At 39.6% G+C, this 22,944-nt stretch overlaps 1 pseudogene; it reads left to right on the plus strand.

The window, feature by feature from the left end:
- The first annotated feature begins 1,654 nt into the window (after nucleotides 1-1,654).
- LOC118008598 lies at nucleotides 1,655-4,068 on the plus strand (annotated as a pseudogene).
- The last annotated feature ends 18,876 nt before the right edge of the window (nucleotides 4,069-22,944 follow it).

The following is a 22,944-nucleotide window of genomic DNA, read 5'->3' on the forward strand; positions in this document are numbered from 1 at the left end:
TTTGCTTTGTTTCCTAGTAAATACCAAGAATAGCATGGGTTGGTGAAAGAACTATACCGGAAGAAGGAATTCAAATTGGGAGGTAGCATGGAAACCCCCAAAAGAGATCACTGGGGCCTAAAGCCAGGCAACAGAAATGGGGGCGACAGGCTGAATGTGAGTGGTATTTCTGGGCAGGGGGGCAGAGCTGCGTGCTGTGGTGGTTCCACAGATCTGGGGAGGGAGGGATCGGGTCCCAGTTCTGGAGGGCACGTGGCGAGCTGATGGTGGTTTGCCTCGTGGACTGACAGTTCAGGAAGAGGAGAAGCAGGTCCCTTCTTCATCTCTCTTTGTAAAACAAATATCAGTTTATAAGGTTTTACACTGTTTATAGACCTCCTTCCTCAAGGGTCGAATAGCTAGAAGCCGGTGAATGGGGTGTGGGAGAGGTTGAGTTGAGAGCCTGGGGACACACCCACGGGTAAATGTCTGACAGTCAGAAGTGGAATTGTGAAGCTTCCAGAGATACTAGATCTAGGAGCCACCAGCTCCCAAGTAGTAGTTGAAACTGTGAGAGTGAATTTAGCTACCCAGGCAGTGTGTGGTGGAAGGAGAACATTGGGCTTGGTGGAACTCTGGAAAGTTTGAACATTACAATGTCGATTTAATTACCTTTTTAGAAATAGGCCATCATGCACATTAAATGAAATCCAAATGGTTCAAGAAGACACACAGAGAAAAAGGAGTCCTTCTCCAGCCTTCTCCCCTGGCTGTAGTGTTCCCAGCCCTAGAAACTACCACTTGTATTGGGTTCTTGTGTATCCTTTCATAGATACTCTGTATAGATGCAAATATTTGCAAATGAGTTTGTTAGGATTATTTCATACAATGCCATATAGTGTTCCTTCTGGTTGAGTTGAGGTCCTGGTGACACACCCACATTTAAATGTCCGGCAGTCAGTGAGAAATGGGAACTTTGGAGCTTGTAGGAATGTGGGCCAGAGATATTAGATCCATGAGTCACCAGTTCACAGGTGGTAATTGAAGCAGTGAGAGTAAATTTACCTACCCAGGCAATGTTTATTCCCTTGTAGAAGTGCAGCAGAGAGAAGAGAGGAGTGAGCAATAGAAAGAAAACCAGGGAGACAAAGGTTGTATATCCCCAAGAGAAGAGAAGAAAGGACATGACATTATTATGTTCAAGAAATTAAATTATTGGAAGTAAAAAGAAAACACTTAAAGTTGTTTTTTTTAATTTCAAGCAGGCATGGGGAGGAAGGAAAGCACTATGCTGAAAGGGGACACACGGGCTTTTAGAAGACATGGACAGACATCCCAAAGACACCCTTTCTCTCCTTGCTTAATTTGCTCAGGACTGCCTTTCAGGGAAGTCTTGGGAGGCCCTAAACACCACGGGCATCTCAGTGGTACACATTGAAGCGATATGTCTTTTCTCCTAAAAACATTCTAGCTTCCTTTTCTTCATTTGGAATGATCATTTCCGCATCATTCTCCCAATGTGAGAAGCCGCAGGCTCCAGCTCGGAGGCTGTCGTCTGCAGCTTGCTGGCCTCTAGTGGCCAGGAAGGAACCTCCCAGCTCCTGGTCCTGCCTGGCTTCACTGTGACGAGACGGGCGCCTGGAGGCAGCCGTGGACGCTGTCTTCCTTACTAACCATGGGAAGGGCTTCCGGAGAATATTGGACAATCCGCTGCTTTACCCAAACCATCGTTTACCTGGGTAAGAAACTTTCGTTGGCCCAGAGCAAATCATGGAGGCCGCATTTAGGCCCACTCTCAAGCCCCTTGTTTCTGGGATGTGGATATGTTCTATGGATAAGACTTTCCAATTTCTCTGATGAAAGATGCAAAAATAGATGGCAGGTGAGATATGTTTGTAGCAGACTCTCACAAGCCTGTGAGGAGGAAGATCAAGTGGAAATAATATATGTTTGTAGACTCTAAAGAATATATGTATATACAACATTATTTTGGGGGGAAAAAAATCCGTGATAATGTCACCTCTGCAGTAGGTTCTTGGACATTTGTAACTTCTCCAAGCTTCAGTTTGCTCATCTGAGAATAACAGTACACCCCACAGGCATGTATTGCTGAAATTACATGAGTCAGTAGGTAGAGGTTTACCTTTTGCTGTGCAGGACTGACACTTATTGAAGATTCAATAAACTTAGCTACTGGTATTATTTTTAAATAGTATTATTCTCTAGGAGATACAGTCCTATGCTCAGATGTATGACAAGATGGCCCTCTCGGGCCTACAATTCCACATCACACGACTCTGTGACCTGCGTTATGGCCTGCAATTGTATGAGCACAGGAAAACAGCAGAAGAGACCAGAGACATGTCACAGCACAGGCCCTGGGTCAGCCCTGCGCCACACACTGGAGGGGAACTGCATCCTTTCATCCTCGGACACGGGCACTCTGCTCCCTCCCAGCCATACAGGGATGCTCTCGGAATGGGACAGAGGCTGCCAGTGATGGCAATCTCCCTCCTAGTTCCATGTGCCAAGAATGCTTTCCAAGTGGACAAAAGATTGGCATCAAGCTGAAGTAAATCAAAATGGTAAGACTTTGCAGGATGGCTGGAAAAACGAAACAGACCTAAGTAAATAACTGATCTTAAAAACTAGCAAAGGTGATTTAGATGTCAGTCTGATTTTTTGCATGATATAAATAATATCAATCCTTACATTTTGGCAGAAAATAATACTGGTAATACCACATAGTTTGTCCGTTCTATCTGGCAGCAATAGAGTTAGTAGAACTCTGTGATTGGTGTGCATAGGAAGAAACCATATATGCTTTTATTGGGACATAGAACCTACATATACTTAATTCTTCTTTATGGAAGGGTAGAATAACAAGTTGGTGAATTAACTGCAGTAAATAATAATAATAAACTACAAATTCCTTAGAAGAATCCATCACTATAAATCAGCAAACATTCCAATACAGAAGACATTATAGTTTGGAATTACAAGACGGAAAGTTAACATCAAAATGGCTCACACTGTTGGCTATCTACTGCACACCAAATGCTGGGCAAAGTGCCTTTCCTGCACCATTGCATTTAACTGAAACATATAGCATATTCTCACATTTTACAGTTGTTGCCACTGAGGTTCTTTATAGAATTTTTTTTTTCTTTTTCTTCATATACCTTTACCACAAATCATAAATATATATTTGTTTGGATATTTGATATCAAAAATTATAATTGCAATGTAAGTGAAGCCTTTTCTTGTGAGAAGTAGCTGGGTCCATTTTTCTGGTTGGTGAGGTAGGAGAGGCAGCACAGGAATCTGCACCAAATTTGATTCAAGCTCCGAGCAGCTGTAACCTGGGCTCTACCTTCCACAGACTAAGGACTGTCTATCCCTCCTGGCTCCTCCGTGAGTGCTGGCTCTGAATACTGACTGCACTGGACTCTAATAGCCTTTGCTTGGGAAGGGAAAAAGAGGAGCTTCCTCTTCAGCAGCCATTATTCTAATACATTTAAGTCAAAGAAGAACATCCCTGAAGGAGTTCATTAGTACGAACACTTAAAACATGCAGAAGCACTCTGGGAAGTGGGACTCCTAGAAGAGCAGTCATGTTGCCCGAGGAGAAAGATCTCAATCAACAGATGACAGTTAGCACTGTAGATTTCTTCAACCAGGTCAGAACTCTGCACTGAAGCAAGCTGTCTAGTCATGGCTGCAGGTCCAAGATCCGAGTATCATTGGGAAGATGCTTTTAATATTAAGGCCCAGTCAAAGATTCTGCTCCAGAATACATCAACTATTTGATGACTTGAGTTCAGGATTCACTTGATCATGAAACCCTTTTTCCTTCTAAGACAGGTGTTCCATTTTCCCAAAACTTTATATCTGTGGTAAAAACTAGTCTAAAGCATTCGTTCAAGGTTTATACCCATATTTCTTGCCAGCACTTTGATTCTGTGATGCAATAGCAAGTAAAGGCCTGCCACAACACATCCTTTAAGTATTTTATTTGTTTCAAAGTTTGATTTCATTGATAGATAAAAGTTGGCACCACAACAGGAATTCATTGAAAGATTTCTGTAACACAGTTGCCCTCTTACTTCGTCTACTTGTTAGAGTTATCTTCTTGCCAGTCTGTTACAGACTTGAGTTATAGGTCAAAATGTGTCCTCTCCAAAAATTATATGTTGAAGTCCTAACTCCCAATACCTCAGAATGTGATTTGGAAATAGTGTTCTTGCAAGTGTAATCAAGATGAGGCCTTTAGGGTGGACCCTAATCCAGTATGTCTGGTGTCATAAAAGGAAAATTTGGACCCAGAGACGTGCACACAGGGAGAGTGCCATGTGAACATGAAGGCAGAGATCAGGGTGATGTGTCTATAAGTCAAAGAGAGAGACCTAGAATGGATCCTTTCCTCACAGCTCTTAGAAGGAACCAACCCTGCCAATGCCTTGATTTTGAACTTCTTGCCTCCAGGATTGTGAGATAATTTATTTCTGTTTTTCTAAGCCAGCTAGTTTGTGGTACTTTGTTACCCTGGCAGCCCTAGCAAACTAATAATACAGCTGGTGATACAAACTGAGAAAACAGGATACAAAAACACCCATTATCTGCGTTTACTGATAAAATCGTTCCAAGGGTAGATTGGCTTTAAAGCAAGAACTTATGAGCATACCTAACTTTGACATAATCTAATACCTGTTGTTTTCACAGTCACACTTGGTTGTAATATGTGGTAACCAAACTGCACTTTATTAGTTTAGCCATTGTTTCTTTGCTGAAGCAATTGAGTCTATTTCAGGTGACAACATAATAGATAATAAGAATTTATTAGCAAGTTTCCAAACCAAATTTCTTAGCAACACAATCACATAATAGGTAAGTTTCATTCCACTTCAATTTAGAAATTTAAAAAAAGACATTTTTAGGTGTTCTTTATATTTAGAACATTTGTATCATTTTGTATTCTATTTTCAAGTCTGTATGGCAGTGCTTTTATAGATTAAAATCTTTCTATTTATATGTCTATCTATCTAAAAAAAAACCCATGATTTCTATTTTAATCATAAATGGCATATGTGGTACAGGAACAACCAAGTTTTTTTTCCTAAAATTCCTTTTTATCTTTTAATCTTCATTTAATATTTTATCAGCTATAAATCTACCTAAATTGTTAGGAGACTGTATGTGTATCTATCAGAAATAATATCTTTTAAGGCTTCTACAGATAATCTTAAGATTTTTTTTAAGTTTATTTTTTTAAATTATCTCTATACCAACATGGGGCTCGAGCTCAGACCCTGAGATCAGGAGTTGCATGCTCTTCCGACTGAGCCAGCCAGGCATCCATATATTTATTTATTTTGAAATGCATCATTCAAATTAATTTTAACATGTGAAGATTTTGGTTAAAAAAATATATTCCAAAATATCACAAACATAGCTCTCAAAGCCACTATTTTTATTCATGCTGTAGCATGGGAGTCCACCAACTTTATCCCAATAAAAATAAGTTAAGGGAAACCACAGTGAAAACCATGAAAGTATAGAGAATTTATGGAATGGCTAAACATATAGTGTGCTACCTATTCTTTAATGTATGTATTTATAAAATAGGAATGAGTACAATATCTTCCTTCATGTTGCTGATATTAAAAGACTGGAATGAGCCTTCATAGAGGTTTTCTTCTGTTTGTTTTTGTATCAATACTCAAACTTATTTTATTTCTCTTGGATAAAAAAGATCTTCCCCTTTAATAAGAGAAAAAAACTTTTTTCATTTGGGTCCTAGGACTTTGTAAACTCCAGCTGACTGTTTAGAATATATTAAGGCACAACAAATATACTGGAAGATTTGCCAGACAGAAAAAGCTTTAAATTCACCTACATTCTGTATTTCAGAGCTGTGATTTTTATAGTCACTTGCTGACTTCCTTGGTGGCTTCAGAAAAGTTTAGATTTGATAGTATTTTTGTTATTTATTTTTATTATCCCACTACACTAAAAAGAAAATCATTGTTTGAAAAAATCTCTGTTTAATAACTCAGTTTTAATAAATTCTTAAATACATATGGGATTTTATTTTTTTTTAAGATTTTATTTATCTGAGAGAGAGCATGAGGGGGCGTGTCAGAGGGAGAAGCCGACTCCCCGCCGAGCAGGGAGCCTGATGTGGAACTCAATCCCGGGACTCCGGGATCATGACCTGAGCCAAAGGCAGTTGCTTAACCAACTGAGCCATCCAGGCACCCTACACATGGGATTTTAATTCTTCTAATTAAGGCTGAAACCATATATTATTATTTGTGGATTTAAAGAGTGGAATATTCACTTGTGAAAAAAGAGAAAAGTCCAACGTGAAACATTCCACAATTAATGTTTAAGCTAATCCAGAATTCTTTGCCAGCCATTCTGTAGGGTTACATTGAGCATTTATAAACAAAGCTGGTTTCTAGATACTGCCTAGAAGCTTACTGCCTCTCACCTTTATTTGTTTTTTTAGAAAATTGCTAAAATTTGGTGGTATTTTTTCTTTTTTTATTAAGTTCTAATTTTTATTAAGTTTTAATTTTTATTTATTAATTTTTTTAAGTTTGTATTTTTTTAAAAAAATTTTTATTTTTAAGTAATCTCTACACCCAACATGGGGCTCAAACTCAAACCCCAAGATTAAGAGTCACAGGCTCCACTGACTGAGTCAGCAAAGCACCCCTAAGTTTTTATGTGAATTCCAGTTAGTTGGGGTGCCTGGGTGGCAGAGTTAGTTAAGCATAACAACCGTAAGTTGGTATTTGCTAAGGTTGTGATCTCAGGGTCATGATCTCAGGGTCCTGACATTGAGCCCCGTGATGAACCCCATGTCGAGTCCTGCATCAGGCTCTGCACTCAGTGTGAAGTCTGCTTGGGATTCTCTCTCCTTCTCCCTCTGCCCCTCCCACCTGTGCTCTGCCTCTCTCTCTCTAAAATAAAATAAAATAAAAATAAATAAAAATAAATAAATCTTTTAAAAAAATTCCAGTTAGTTAACATGCCTCTCAACTTTATTTTTTTTAACATTTTTATTTATTTATTTCAGAGAGAGAGAGAGCAAGCATGAGCAGGGGGAGGGGCAGAGGGAGAAGCAGACACCCTACTGAGCAGGGAGCCTGCCACGAGGCTTGATCCCAGGACCCAGGCGTCCCAGTGCCTCTCAACTTTAAATTAAACCTTGTTAGCTTTATTTTTTTTTAATTCCAGAAGGAATTAACTTACATTATTCAACTAGGTTTCATTTTCATCTTCAATTCTAGTATTTCTAGTATTCTCAAACAAAACTCCATTCATTTTTCAGCAATAGAGATCCTCCCTTTCCTCATGACTGGGCTTTAAACCAAAGATCATCATGCCCCAAAGACAGATTACTAATTAGACACAAATCACAAGTTTGTTGGTAATTTGAGACACATAATGGCCTTTATTATTTTTCTTTATTTTTCTTTTTTTTAAGATTTTATTTATTTATTTGACAGAGAGAGACACAGCGAGAGAGGGAGCACAAGCAGGGAGAGTGGGAGAGGGAGAAGCGGGCTTCCTGCCGAGCAGGGAGCCCGATGCGGGGATCGATCCCAGGACCCTGGGATCATGACCTGAGCCGAAGGCAGACGCTTAACGACTGAGCCACCCAGGTGCCCCCTTTATTATTTTTAATAAGTACTTTATCACCAGGTGCACCTAAACATTAATGTTAACATTACTTATTTACATTCAAGGCCAGGGAGTCGAGGGGAGGAAGAAAACTGGAAGGGGAGAGAATGGGAGAGGATGGCATCTTCTTGACTTGGCTAAAGAGCCAAACTTGACGAGTCAGAAGAAATCAGTCTGTCATGGGCAACTTGTTCCGCATCCCACCCACCCCTTCCCTCTCCAACTCAGAAGTCCTCAGTTCTCAATGTCTGTGATATTTGCTCCTTGTACCTGATCACAGTCAAGGGGTGGAGGGTTCTTGCTCCATTGTGCAGTTAATCGTACGGTGCTTTAATCTTCAGGCCTTTAAAAACAACAACAACAACAACAACAACTTTTGGACAATGACACTATCATCGATTTTTATTTAAATATTTAAAATTCTGAGTGCTACAGTGTTTGTATTGGCAGCCAGATGTATCTTCTTCTTCAGACTGTGAATAAATCTGGTGATTTTACAGGGCTGCTAGTTAACAAAGCACTTCCTCTTAGACTTGTAGAGTCCTAGCTTAGGTAGTTGCTTATTACTCTACACATGCTAATCTGCCCTCACCTTGACTTTGGTGACAACAAAAGGAAAGTTTTTCTAGTATTGCAGAGGCCACAAGAACAACTCTAGTTGTGATTTTAAGTTTTTCAAACTTTGTCAAGTTTTCCTTATTATTCTGTTGGCCTGAGGTTAAAGCAGAAGTGGAGTTTCTTTAAACATAACATCACTATCTCATGAGCAGAAAAAAATCAGGCCCGAAGAGTATAAGTCCTAGAAATTTGTTTCTAAGTAGATTCAGTCATGGTACTGGTGCTGCCTGTCAGTGTAGAACTCTAGCCACCTGAGAAGAAATGGCCTTGACACTGCTCAGTTAATTAAACAAGGCCATTAGACTGAGGTGGCTTTCATGTGGCAGCCATCCACATAAGCAAACTAAACCTAAGCCTGTAAATGCCTCAAGATTATGAAATCAAAACCTAAGGACAGGGCGCCTGGGTGGCTCAGTTGGTTAAGCGACTGCCTTCGGCTCAGGTCATGATCCTGGAGTCCCTGGATCGAGTCCCGCATCGGGCTCCATGCTCGGCAGGGGGTCTGCTTCTCCCTCTGACCCTCCCACCTCTCATGTGCTCTCTCTCTCTCATTCTCTCTGTCTCAAATAAATAAATAAAATCTTTAAAAAAAAAAAAAACCTAAGGACAACCAAGCACGACCAGCCAACAAGGCTTTAAGCCAATCAAATAATAATAATAATAATAATTTCTTTACTTCTGCACTTTCTCTATGAAGTCTTTCTCCTGGCACCTATTGCAGAGCACTCCTAGCCACTTTCTTCCTTTGGCAATGCCAGATTCAAATAGATTTTTGCTCAAATAAACTCTTAAAATTTTTAATGTGCCTCATCTTCTCTCTTAACACCACCAAACACTAAACACCTTCAGAGAGGGACATTATTTCCCCCTGAACATTCAGTTCAGTGAGTGGATGTGATTTTTGCTACTGTAGAATTCTGGCAAAAGGAATAATAATTATCTTGCATTTTCAATTTTACTATGTGAGACTTGGGACTCCCAGGTCTATTCTAAAATCTCTTAATGTGACACTAGATTGACAAAGTGTTTACTCAATGCAGAAGCCCTGAGGAGTGTGGAGAAAAAGCAAACTGAGGGAAGTAAACGTAAGGGGACCCAGAATATACCTGTAGGAACTGACTTTCAGGTTAATTGGCTTGACTGGCGTGGGTGCCAGTCAAGGGGTTGAGAGGAGGCCTGATGTCATGACGCAGGTCAGCAGCAGGAAGGGGAGCGCGCGGTTGGCCAGGCGAGCAGGTTTCCCAGGGCAACCTGAGACCCGAGGAGCCTTCCTACCCCTCTGCCCATGCGAGGCATAGCTCCACTCATATGCACATGGCCTGAAGGACTGACGGCCCCTGGGACTGTTAGAGATTCTCAGAGAGATCTGGGACCCAAAAAGTGGTGGACACTCCCTCCTGATCCAATCAACCTGAGGAACTTCAGAATGCAGCTGGACAGTCATTTCAGCCACACGGTAATGCTGCACATTTTCTAACATGTGGACACAACAGCAGTCACAGATGAGTGTCACTCTTTGGTGCACATGAAGTTTTGGATTCCTACCTGCTACTATACTCGTGTCACTTGAACTTCGGATGTGCGTCCGCGGAATGATAAACTTGTTACCAGGCCCTGGTTGTGTTGCTCCTGCCTCCCATATTGACCAAAATTGGGGGTGTTCGGGCCCCTTCTCTGTTTGTATGGTTAATAGAGTGCTGATTCCATTGCACCAGCAGAGCCCACATGAACTGAGAGAGCCAAAGGTTAAAGGAAGACCACAAAGGTAATCTCCTCTATTTTCCAGGTGAATAAACTGAGGCCCAGAATTGCTACAAAGCTAATTTGAGTAGAAACCAACAATATGCCTCTACAATGCCATGCTTGTATCCTGGTGCACCCCTCCTGGTAGGAAAGGGTCCCTATGCAGTGTTTTCTAAAAGGCCTCTTATAGGGGTGCCTGGGTGGCGCAGTCGGTTAAGCGTCCAACTTTTGGTTTTGGCTCAGGTCATGATTTTGGGTTTGTAAGATCAAGCCCCACGTTAGGTTCCGTGCTCAGTGGGGAGTCTGCTTGAGATTCTCTCTTCCTTTGCCCCTCCCCCCTGCTCACTCTTGCTGCTCTTGGGAACCCTATAATCACCACCACTGTACAAGCTCAAGCTAGCCTGGGGCTAGCTGGATGACGAGAGGCACCAGTCATCCCCTGCCTCACCTGACATAAAGCCAACAACAACCAGACAAGTGAATGAGACCTTCTAGGACTAACCAGAGAAAGTGAAGTTTAAGCGAAATCTGAGGAATGATAGGAGTAGCCAGCAGTTTCTTTGTGTCAAGCAATACCCAATATCAAGCCAGGGCCTTTCACAATGTGTATACTGGTATCAGACAAGTAAGAGAGACCCTTCCTCAGGAGCATAATAGTTATAATTTCTATACTAAAAGGTTCTGGCTCAGTCGGTTGAGCATCTGACCCTTGATTTTGGCTCAGGTTGTGGTCTCAGGGTCCTGCGATTGAGCCCCAGCTCTAGCTCCTTACTCTGTGCTCGGTGGGGAGTCTGCTTGGGATTCTCTCTCTGCCCCTCCGCCTAAAATAAATAAGTAATATTTATAAATAAATAAATAAATAAATAAATAAATAAATAAATAAATAGTTCTGGGTAGAGAACCTTTGATCAAATTTTGGTCACCTGGCACAAAATAATGTTTGCAATACTTCCGTGATAAACTATATTCAGGTTTTGAATCTGCAGTAAAATGATAACCAAAATTAACTTAAAATTGACATACTGTATTTATTCTTTAATAATAACATGGATCCATGCTATAAAGAGTTAAATTTTAATTATGCATGAATCTGAACAATTTTTTTATCACAGTGAGCATGCAAGTGTCTACAAGATAGGAGCACTCTTAAAATTAGGGCCAGATGATAGTTTCAGAGTTGTCAGTTAGGTGGTTCCAAGTTTCTTTCTTTTTTTTTTTTTTTATTTGACAGAGAGAGACACAGAGAGAGAGGAAACACAAGCAGGGGGAGTGGGAGAGGGAGAAGCAGGCTTCCCGCCTAGCAGGGAGCCTGATGTGGGGCTCGATCCCAGGACCCTGGGATCATGACCTGAGCTGAAGGCAGACACTTAATGACTGAGCCACCCAGGCGCCCCCCAAGTTTCTTTTAACTCTTAAAATCTTGGAAAAGAGTCCCAAGTGAAGGAGTCCTGTATTTGGCAATATCTTAACACCTTTCTCTATATCTCAAGATACCTAGTTACAACTGCAGATGTGAATAATTCTAAACAACAATACATGATTTACCTAACTTTCATATTTGTAAACTTGGAAAGGGAAGAGAAACTGACCATGTGGAATCATCATACTGTCATTAACTGTTGACTCTTTTAGTAAAAGTTACAAATGGCCTGAAATATATGTGGGATGCAAGAACAATAAGAAAAATACCCTCATCTCACTCCACTTAATCATCACATGCTTAACAAATACCTTTTTTGTTTTTAACATTGCCTTATTTATTCTAAACAGCCTCTTCTATGTTATCAAAGCTTTTTTGTTAGTTTTTACTTTTGTCCTTTTTGGAACCTTTTCTGCTATTTCCCACCATATTTGACTAGTTGAACTATAATTTCTAGAAGGTCATCAGGAATAACTCTTTGGTATAATTTTCACATCATCTGTGAATTCAGCCATAACAAGCATTTTTAACTTTTATTTAATAAAATCACCACTTCACTCTCCTTTCACCCCCTTTTTATTTTATTTTTCCCCACTTCCTCACCCCCTTTTTAATCTTCACTCCATTTTAAATCCTTGCTGTTAGCTCCATGGTTAGGACGTGCCAGATCAATAATCTATAACTATAACCTTCCTGGAAGGGATTGTGACTAATTTTGGTAGTTTGTATAAAAGATGTCCACCATCTTTATTTCCTCTCTTCTATATTTAATTTAGTTAGGTCATAAAGCTGTTGAAGGATCTTTTTTTTTTTGCCTCTGTAGCACTTAATACAATGATATAGATCTGGTAGGGGCTTAATAAATGACTGTTGAGTAGTCAGATTTACTTCTTAATCCTAGTGATGTGTCAGGGCACCTGGGTGGCTCCATCAGTTAAGTGTCTGACTTCAGCTCAGGTAATGATCTCAGGATTCTGGGATCGAGCCCATGCTGGGGCTCTGCACTCAGCAGGGAGTCTGTTTTTCCCTCTCCCTTTGCCCCTCCCCCCGCTCATGCTCGCTCTCGCGCTCTCTCTCATATAAATTAAAAAAATCTTAAAAAAAAAAAATCCTAGTGATATGTCCACATCCCTTTTTTTTCCCTGACTTCTCAATTCTCAGTAAGTTTTGGGGAAGAATATGACTATATATATATATATATATATATACACACACACACACACACACTCACAATCTGCAAAGAGATTTGAATAGGGATGCTTTAGTTTCTATGCGTTTTGTCTCTATATATTACTGGCTATAATTCCATGACTAGCTGTACTCCCTTAGAGATTCAGGCAGTATACCTTCCTCTTGCCATTTCTCATGCTCTTTCTGTGACTCTCCATCCCTTCCTGTACACCGGGACCAGTACTAACTAACTTTATATAGTATTACCTGAGTCCATTTTGCAAATGGTTAGGGATTTGTTGCTTTAGTGATGTGTGTAAATCAGTTCAGGTGGTTTCACACACATTCAAAACTGTGCCCAGGGGTACTTGGGTGGCTCAGTCAGTTTAGTGTCCGACTCTTGATTTTGATTCAGGTTATGATCTCAGGGTCCTAACATCAAACCCCCATCAGACTCTGCACTGAGCATGGAGCCTGCTTGAGATTCTCTCTCTCCCTCTGCCCCTCCCCCTGCTTTCTCTCTCACTCTCTCAAAAAAACAAAAACAAAACAAAACAAAAAACCAAAAACAAAACTGTGCCCAAATAATCATTGGAAAGGGTTAGCAAGAAGGGAAGCAAGTCTAGAAGAGATGAAATGCATTTTCATTTCCTTCTTCTTTCCTTTTATAAATACATTTTAAAAATTTCACTTGAGACTTTTGTTTCACTGGATTATTTGGAAGTGTTGTATTTAAATTTCCAAATGTTTAGAGATTTTCCTGTTAATTTTCTCTCTTAATAATTTCTAGTTTAATTCCATTACAGAGATTTCAGGTCTTTTAAATGTATTAATGTCTTATTTATGACCCAGAATATGGTCTATCTTAGTGAATATTCCTGTGCGCCTGAAGAGAATGTGTATTCTGTTGTTGGGTAGAATGTTCTATAGATGTCGGGTGGATCCCATTGGTTGTTGGTGGTGTTCGTTCTTTTTTATACTTACTAATTTTTTATCTAGTGGTTTAATCAGCTTACTGAAAGAGAGGTGTTGAAATCCTCAACTGTAATTGTGGATTTGTCTATTTCTCTTGCAGTTTTATCAGTTTTTGTTTTATGTCCTTTATGGCCCTGTTGTTTGGTGTATACATATATGTAGGATTGGTACATTTGTGGTAGACTGATCCTTTTATCATTATATGATGTCCTACTTTATCCCTGGTGATTTTCTTTCCTCTGAAGTCACTTTATCTGACATTAGTATAGTCAGTCCTGCTTTCTTTTGATTAGTGTTTGTATGATATATAATTTTGCACCTTTCTAGTTTAACTGACCTATACCATTATATTTGAAGTGAATTTCTTATAGACAGTGTGTATTTAGGTTTTGGAAAGTTTTAATTATTATTCTTTTTCTACTCATATTTCCTGTTCATAATATCACACTCCTATTTTCCATTATACTTTATTTGTACTTATGATAGAGCAGTTATCATACTTTGTCTTACATATTTGAATGTAATTATAGAGACAGACTCTTACATCTTTGAATCCCCAGTATACAAGAGAAGTAAATTTTGGTGACTTGAATTCAGTATAGTACACTTGTCAGTGAGCTACTATCTATTACCTTTGAATGGTAAATTTCAAGTTTAAATACCATGAAGGAAATGAGATTTTACATTTTGAATAATCTCATCCTTAGTTTACTTAAGGAAGGCATATTGACGTTTGGTTGCTATGTGTAAAAATGCTTATGTAATAGATTCAAAACTTTAATTCTGTCAAAGGATATCTTGTATCAGAGTCATATCCTGGAAATCTAGAACCTGGGGATCTAAATTTTAAAAAATACAACTAGAATATATCTGCCATGAGAACTGCTTAGGTGGATTAATGTAAGATATTAGATGACGAAGAAGTGTGGTTGGAGGGATGGGAAGAAGCAAGCAAAAACTATTTTCATACCCATCGTTTATAACATCAGATATTGTTATTCCTTAATTTAATGTTTATCTTAACATTGCCCCCCACATAAATAGCAAAATATAGGGATTTCTGGTGTCTTGCAAACAAAACAATAGCCTCACTGACCAGAATTAATAATAATAATTTTCATGAATTATTATGTGGTAAAGTAGCAAGTGCACAGCCCATATAAAGGCATTCAATTTAAAACATTTAAAAAATATTATGAAGGACATACAAAACAAAGCCAAGCCACCTTGTAGGACCTCCAATTTAGTTACTTAACCTGGGAAAGAAAATTAGTCTATCTTTATAATATTCAAGCTTCCTTTAGCTCACATTTAACTTCCACATTTTGAAGTCTTATGGAATCCCTGCATATCAAATCATCACATGGGAGGATCTTCCAATAAACAGTGAATATAAAACATGATGGTCTGCCTCAAGGATTTTTGACCCCTGAAATATTAAAATCAATAGGCAGATTAAAAAGGGGATTCAAAGGGTACCTGGCTGGCTTAGTCGGTAGAACATATAACTCTTGATCTTGGGGTTGTGAGTTCGAGCCTCACATTGGGTATAGAGATTACTTAAATACATACATACATACAGATAATACATACATTCAGAAAGAAGGAGAATTCAAAAGGGTCTACATACAGTAATTATTTTGCTTAAAATTTATTTTATTCTGTATATGAATGTGTATACTCTTTCAACTTAAGAATGACATCATTAACTCAATATATATATTTAGTTCAGGGGTTAGCAAAATTTTTCGGTAAAGGTTCAGATAGAAAATATTTTAGGTTTGTAGGCCACATGATCTGTGTCACAGTTACTAAATTCTCTTGGTGTAATGCGAAAGTAGCTAGACAGTACATAAACAAATGTGTGCGACTGTGTCCCCCCAAAAATTATGTTTATGAACACGAATTTGGACTTTGTGATATTTTCTAAGAAAAATTTTCACTGCTAGTTTTTTTTAAAAAAAGATAGATAAAACCACTAACAGCAAAATCTTTGGTGCTTAGCCAAAATTAACAAATCAGTATGGATCTGAACTTCAAAGTGAGCTCAATTTGCTACCAGAATCCCACACAATATTTTGGAATTGTTTTGGAAAAAAGGCAACATTATGCCTCAAGACCAGCCTGGTAGTGTACAAAGGCCAGGCATTGGGAGCCTCTGTTCCTATGGGAAGGCTTATTACTTCCACTGTTTAGCTGTACTTAATGATAATAAAATGCAGACAGAGTTTAGTCAGTTTTATTATTATTTTAAATTGTCTACAGTCAGTTCTATTATTGCCGGTACTCTGCCTACACCAAGGGACAGATAGCTTCCACTGCCTCATCCATGGCATGCCACTTGGGACCAGCCTACATGATGTTTGGCCCCCTGATGTAATTTGAGGGCTATAGGAAAGCCTCAAACAAGTACATCATAAAACACCTGAAATTCTACCATTAGTAACAGAAATAATGATAATGATAGAAATGGATAAGAATTACCATTTATTGACTGCCTATGATGTGCCAAAAATTGTGTGTTAAATGCTTTACTTATATTTTAGAAATGAGGAAATGGAGTTTCAGAGAAGTTGAATAACTTGTCCAAAACCACAGAACAAGTATGTGGGGTATCTGGGATTGGGTGCCCGGGGCGAATAGGGTAGAGAAGACCGTGTGGAAAACTTCAGGGAAAAGGACGCTTACAGTGGTGTGAAGAGAGAGGGTTGCAGGAGAAAAATATGAAAGGCGAGGCTTGAAATGAGAGAGCATTTCACATGTTCTCCCATGGCCACTTTTGTTCCCCAGTGTGTCCTTTCTCCTTATCTTTAGCAGTTGATTTCTTTTTTTTTTTTTTAAGATTTATTTATTTATTTATTTATTTGAGAGAGAGAATGAGATAGAGAGCATGAGAGGAGGGAGGTTCAGAGAGAGAAGCAGACTCCCTGCCGAGCAGGGAGCCCGATGCGGGACTCGATCCCGGGACTCTAGGATCATGACCTGAGCCGAAGGCAGTCGCTTAACCAACTGAGCCACCCAGGCACCCTAGCAGTTGATTTCTTGCTAAAAATATGCAGAGTGCTTCCATTCTGCTATTCTCACAGTAGCCAGGGTTTTGTGTCTACCGAGCCAGAGGAACACTTACTCAGTTTGCAAGCTAAACTACAAAGAATGTGAACCATGAGACCAAAGGGATAAATGATTGTCATATAAAATTACTCATCCCCAGATTCCAACTCACCAAGTATAGGGTTAGCTTGGGAATAGGCATTTTTTAAAAATGGTTGGTAAAGTTATAAACTTACATGGTACAGATCAGTGAAAATATATAAACCAAAACTACATGAATCTATATGGAGAAATATTATACCCCTAAAAAAAGCAACTTATAGGAAAAATCACATTATAACACAATAATAACACTTCTGTAAAGATTAAACACATCTAAAACAATTCCAGTTACACAGATGGTAAAAGTGTGAAAACATAGACAAGGCGCAAACTATACTCACAGTGTAAGTTACCTCTTGGGAGGAAGGGGCTTGGAGTATCTCAGTAAGAAGGTATACAGAAAAAGCTTCTGTCACAAAAATGTTTAATTTCCTTTAAAAAAGGAACTGGAAAAAGTATGGCAAAATGTTAACATCTAATGCCTCTAAGTGGGAGTTAGATGGATCGTTTTTCTATTATTATCTATATTTCTTTTTTCTTCTTTTTTTAAAAGTAAGCTTTACACCCAACATGGGGCTTAACTCACAACCTCTAGAGCAAGAGTCACATGCTCTACTGACTTAGCCAACCAGGTACCCCTATATTTCTTTTGTCTATTTGAAAGAGTCATAGAAAGGAAAGAAACTACATCTTCTTTGCTCAGGGAGTATGTCAGTGATGCACCCTGCTATGGAAAGCTGAGAAAGTTTAGGGGGAGTCTACTGTATTGAGAATTCCCCAAAATACCTGACACTGGGGCTCAAGAAGAGTCTTGTGGGGTGAGAGCTCTTACAACACTTTTGGGAAGCACTGCTTTATTGGATGGTGCACACTATCATCAAATATTCAGTGTCATTATTTGTCACCCCAAACAAGTGAGGACACAGTCTTAAGCTTACAAAAGTTGGACTTCATAGTCATCCTTAAGTTCCCACCCATGCTCGTTAGATAGAATCAGGCAATTTAGATCTGCAGTTAGTTCAAAGTCAGGTGGCGTGTCAGGGATCCTCAATACCACACCCACTTTCGGAAATTCACTGCAAGGACTAATGGAAAAGGACTCTTAGGTATCAGCATATGGTTATACTCAGGACTAGGATTTATCACCGCAGTGCAGTAAGGATACAGGGCCAGAACTTAAAGGGAAAAGACACAGGTGGAGGAATCCATGTGCAGGCTTTCTTATGTTCTCTGCCTCCCATGACAGAGCATCCTCTTCCCCCGCAATGAAAATACAGCAACATGTGTGCGATGTTTCTGCCCAGGGAAGCCTTTTGAGACTTATTTTAAGGTTTTTACTGGAGGCTGGTAACAAAGTCACTCTCTGCCTATCAAGTAGCAAAAGTCCAGACTTTCAGAAAGAGGGCAGGTGCCCTGAATAAAACATATTGTACAAACAATCTAAGCATAATAGACACCCTTGTCAATGAAGGAGTGTTAAGAACCCTCCAAGTTCCCAGATACCAACCAAAGGCCAAGTTTACAAGCAGGCCTTTCTAAGGATACCACTCTTAGACCTGTTAACTCTTTTCTGCAGAGGACAATTGGCAGAGACCTCAGATCATGCAATCAGAAGTATTACAGAACCCTATGGGATAGGATGATGAAGTGAAACCCAACAAGGCGAAGCCTGTTAAGGTAACACAAGAGCCTTGCATTAAAGTCCAAAAGATTGATTACTGGTACTGGATAGGGGAAACCCAGTTTGACAGCAATTAATGTGAAAAACACCCAGGGGGGTTTGTTGCTCAATATCAATTAACAGTGTTAACTGAGCCATTGGAAAAACTTAATGGAATCTTATTCTAAATTAATGGGAGTGTCATGTCCAGATTAATGGACAGAGAACTCCCATGGTATTCTGAAATGATCAGACATCACTTGGAAAATGTGTGCATTTCTAAGGTTCTTATTTTAATACAGATATGAATAAAAGAAATACAATAGGTAGTGTGGGTCGCTCAAGTGACATTGATATGTGAGCAGTCTGAACATTTTTTTAAAAGATTTATTTATTTATTTGAGAGAGAGAGTGTGTGTGTGTGCATGTGTGAGAGTGGGGGTAGGGGCAGAGGGAGAGAATCTAAAGCAGACTCCCTGCTGAGTGCAGAGACTGACAAGGGGCTCAGTCTTATGACCCATGAGATCATGACCTGAACTGAAACCAAGAGCCAGATACTCAACTGACTGAGTCACCCAGGTGCCCCAGTCTTAACATTTTTGAAATGAGGTTTTGAAATTTTTGAAATGAGTCATTGTTATTCTCTTTTGTTCCATTTGGCGTAATTGAGACCAATGGTGGCAGTTCTAGGGAGGCAGATGTAGAGACAATATAAAAAGGAATTAGAACAGCCCAACTCTGGAATTAGCAGACTTGGACAGGAATGTGTTTCCCAGTAACAGAAGAATTCACACAGCTGGATGAAAATTGATCTCTAGACTGGGTAAGACATTAAACTGAAAGACCGATAGGGTCTGCTTCTACTCTAAAATTCTATGGTTTTATTAATTTAGACATTTTCCATTGTGCCAATGGCCTAGATGCTGCTGGATTTAAAGTCCAAGTAAAAGCAAGAGTGATCTTTGCCCAGTGTTTCTGAGTTTGACTCTGTTGCAGCAGGAACCATGGGTATGCTTGCAAGCACTGAGGGCTCATTTCCTAACATTTCCTCATACAGGCAGGTGTTAAATTTGGAGACAAAACATTTTTCATCAACAATATTCATGGTTGAAATTTCCCATCTCTAGAATTAATCTTTAAGGATTCTGTGACAAACCTCAAGACACTACCTCAATGGGAGACTCTGTTCAATTTTAGATGTGATTTCAGTGAATACTAGCAGGTTTATTTGTCCCCACTGACCAGAACTCCTCAGATAATACTATTAAAAAGTCATTTTTGACTGCACCTTGGAATTATGTTGATTTTCACAAAACCCCTATTAAAAACAAATATCTGGGGCAGCTGGGTGGCTCAGTTGGTTAAGCGTCTGATTTTGGCTCAGGTCATGATCTCAAGGTCCTAGGATCAAGCCTTGTGACCAGCTCCCCACTCATCAGGGAGTCTGCTTGTCCCTCTCCCTCTGCCCCACCCCTACCTCGTGCTCTCTCTCTCTCAAATAAATAAAATCTTTAAAAAAAAAAATAACAACCAAATATCCCTGGGAGAAGTAATGCTTTATCACGTAAACCAGAGGCCTCTAAACTTTTTGTATCATGTACCCAATCAGTAAAAAACAAAAAAACAAAAAAAAAAGAAAAAAAAATTGAGTTGTATCCCCACCTGTACATATGCATTTATTTACTTAAATCCTTGACTACTTAGACTCATTCAAACTTATATACTTAAGACAGCTATAACTCTTCACATCCAGATCTCTGCCTGTTCTGCAGCTGTGCCCTATAAGTGCATTTGGCTGAAGAAAAACCCATAACCATGCAGATGGGCCTCTCTTTAAATTTATGCTGCACACCTCATGTGGGCCCTCAGTGCAGCTGGGCCATCAGACTGTTCAAACTTTAGTGTTCTATAAATCACCTGGGGATCTTGATAAACGGTTTCCGATGTTGCCATGGAATATGAGAACCTGTATTTCTAACTAGCTTCCAGGAGATGCTGACACTTCTGGCCCTTGAGTAGCAAGGTCCTAGATGACTATTTTATACCTTAATATCTCTCTTCAAACCTTTAACTCCTCCTCTCTCACCCCTACTCTCAGCACTAGCTACTGCTTCCTACTGCACTGAGAAAGTCATAGGGATCAGAAGAGGACTTCACAGACTCCACCACCTCATCTACCCACCTGCCAGTGTCTGGACCCATATATTCTGCCTTCCCACCTGTTAATAGACATCTCAAACATAACTTGCCTATAAGTGAACTCTGATGTTGTCCCCACAATCTTTTCTACCAAGTTTCATGCACCCTTTTCTGATGGCATTGTTATTTCTCTGGTTGCTCAAATCAAAAGCCTTGAATTACTCCTTCTCATGTTTCTTTCCATCACAACGTATATCCAATCCTGTTTGCTTTACCTTCAAAATATACCCATTATCTGGCCACTTCTCACCATCTATACTGTTACCACCCTCTCCAGGATCACCATAATCATCTGGTATATGGCCTCCCTGCTTCAATCCTTGCCCTCTTAGGGTCTTTTTAAAACCAAGTAGTTAGAGTGATCTTGTTAAACTTATCATGTTATTGAGTCTAAAATGCCATCTATTTTAATAAGCAGTCTTAATTTATTTATAAGTGACATTGCCATGAACTAAGAACTATGAGACATCGCCTTAATAATAATCTTGTGCAAAACATCACATAGTCGTGGGGTGCCTGGGTGGCTCAGTTGGTTAAGCATCCAACTCTTGATTTCAGCTCAGGTCATGATCTCAGGGTCGTTGGTTTGAGCCCCGTGTTGGCACTGCACACTCAGCGGGGAGTCTGCTTGAGAGTCTATCTCTCCCTCTGTTCCCCCTCTCAAATAAATAAGTCTTTAAAACCAAACAAACAAAAAAAAATCACATAGTCTCACCAGAATCTGTCTGCTTTGAAGATACTTCCACAATTCCAGGATATGTGATACTTTTTACTGCATCCAGTTTCATTGCTTAATGTAATGACAGGCAATCCTTTCAGAAACATGTCATGAACAAAAAAACCCAAGTTCATCTACTTGCTGACGTATTTTCATTGGTCTTTTAAAGCACTTACTTGGTCATTGCTTTGTAAGAAATTCCGGACTTTCAATCGTTCCTCCAACACTGAATGTTCCTTTCACTAATATCAAAGTTTTACCCTGCTGCTGTGTTTCCCTGACTTTATCTTGCACCTCAACTTTTTGTTTCAATACCAAATCATGTGATCATTAGGAAGGCATTTTAAGAAGCAGTTAAACCCAACATGTGTGGTACTGATAATGCACAGAATTTGACTGATGAGAAGAAAATAAGAACTCCCCTGAACAAGTTCCTCTTTGTGGAGGCAGTGAACTGCTACCTGGAAGATGCCTACTGTAAGACAGTTTCTACCAAGGTTATCCCAAAAAAACCCCATCTAAGACATGATAAAATGTAGTGAAAATTATGTCTTGGAATAAATAAAATTCAGTAAGTCAGATCATGTAGTTTCTATACTCAAAACTATCAAATTCTCTCCACTGCACTTGTCAGAATCCTTATCATATCCTACAAGGTGCTATGAGAGCTCCCTGCCCCACCCCCAGCAACTGTGTCTTTGTCCCAGAGGGATTTTGTCATTTGAGTGGCCAGGTGGGTATTTGCAATGTGGCTATGGGAAAATTGAGCTGGGGATATGTTTAGTTTGGATTTCTGAAGTATATTTATGTACTTTACAATTCTACCTAGAGATAAGCTACTTCTAGCTTTCCCATGTAAGGAATGGCTTCCAGAAATTTCCTGCCCACTGTGTTCACTCACCTGGAGTTAGGACATGAGGATGCACGGCCAAACAATGTTTAGTGTTATAAACATGTGCTATGGCTCCTGGGGCCTGGAAGCATGTAGGTAGTGGGAGAGAAACAATTATTGAAATGGATGGCACCAGAAACTAGACTGTGAGAAGCTCTTCTAATCCCTAGATATAAAATTGTAAGCAGAGTGTTTTGCTTACATCAATGCCTGTCTAAACAGAAGTTCTCTCCTATCAGGAACATACATGAAAATGCAACACATCCAATTAAATACTGTATCATACTTAAGGATTTTTGGTGTTTGTTCACTGCTGGCTTTTTAAGGTTTGAAATTTATTGCAATTTACTTGTTAATTCTACATAAATCCTTAGTTTTGTATCTAATTTTCTATTTGTACATTGGAATTCTTTCTCTTAAAGAGGAGCCCAAAATTGTAAGATTCAGGACCCACAAAACCTGGACCCACCTCTGCTCTGACATCTGTACCACTACCCTTGTCCGCCCCCCACCCCCGCTGTTCCCCGCCCCCAGCTCTGTACATACATACATAGAGCTCTTGACATGCTAGCCTCCTTACTGTTCCCCAGACAATTCAGACATTCCCTAGTCTCTGCACTGGTGATTCGTCTGTCTGGAGCCCTCTTCCTTCAGACATCCACATTGCTTGTTTTGTCCTCTTTTGAAAGTCTTTTCTCAAAATTTACCTTTTCCATAAGGGCCCT

The sequence above is a fragment of the Mirounga leonina genome, unplaced genomic scaffold, assembly GCF_011800145.1.
Source record: "Mirounga leonina isolate KUSES-001 unplaced genomic scaffold, KU_Mleo_1.0 Mir_101609, whole genome shotgun sequence".
NCBI classification, from domain to species: domain Eukaryota; kingdom Metazoa; phylum Chordata; class Mammalia; order Carnivora; family Phocidae; genus Mirounga; species Mirounga leonina.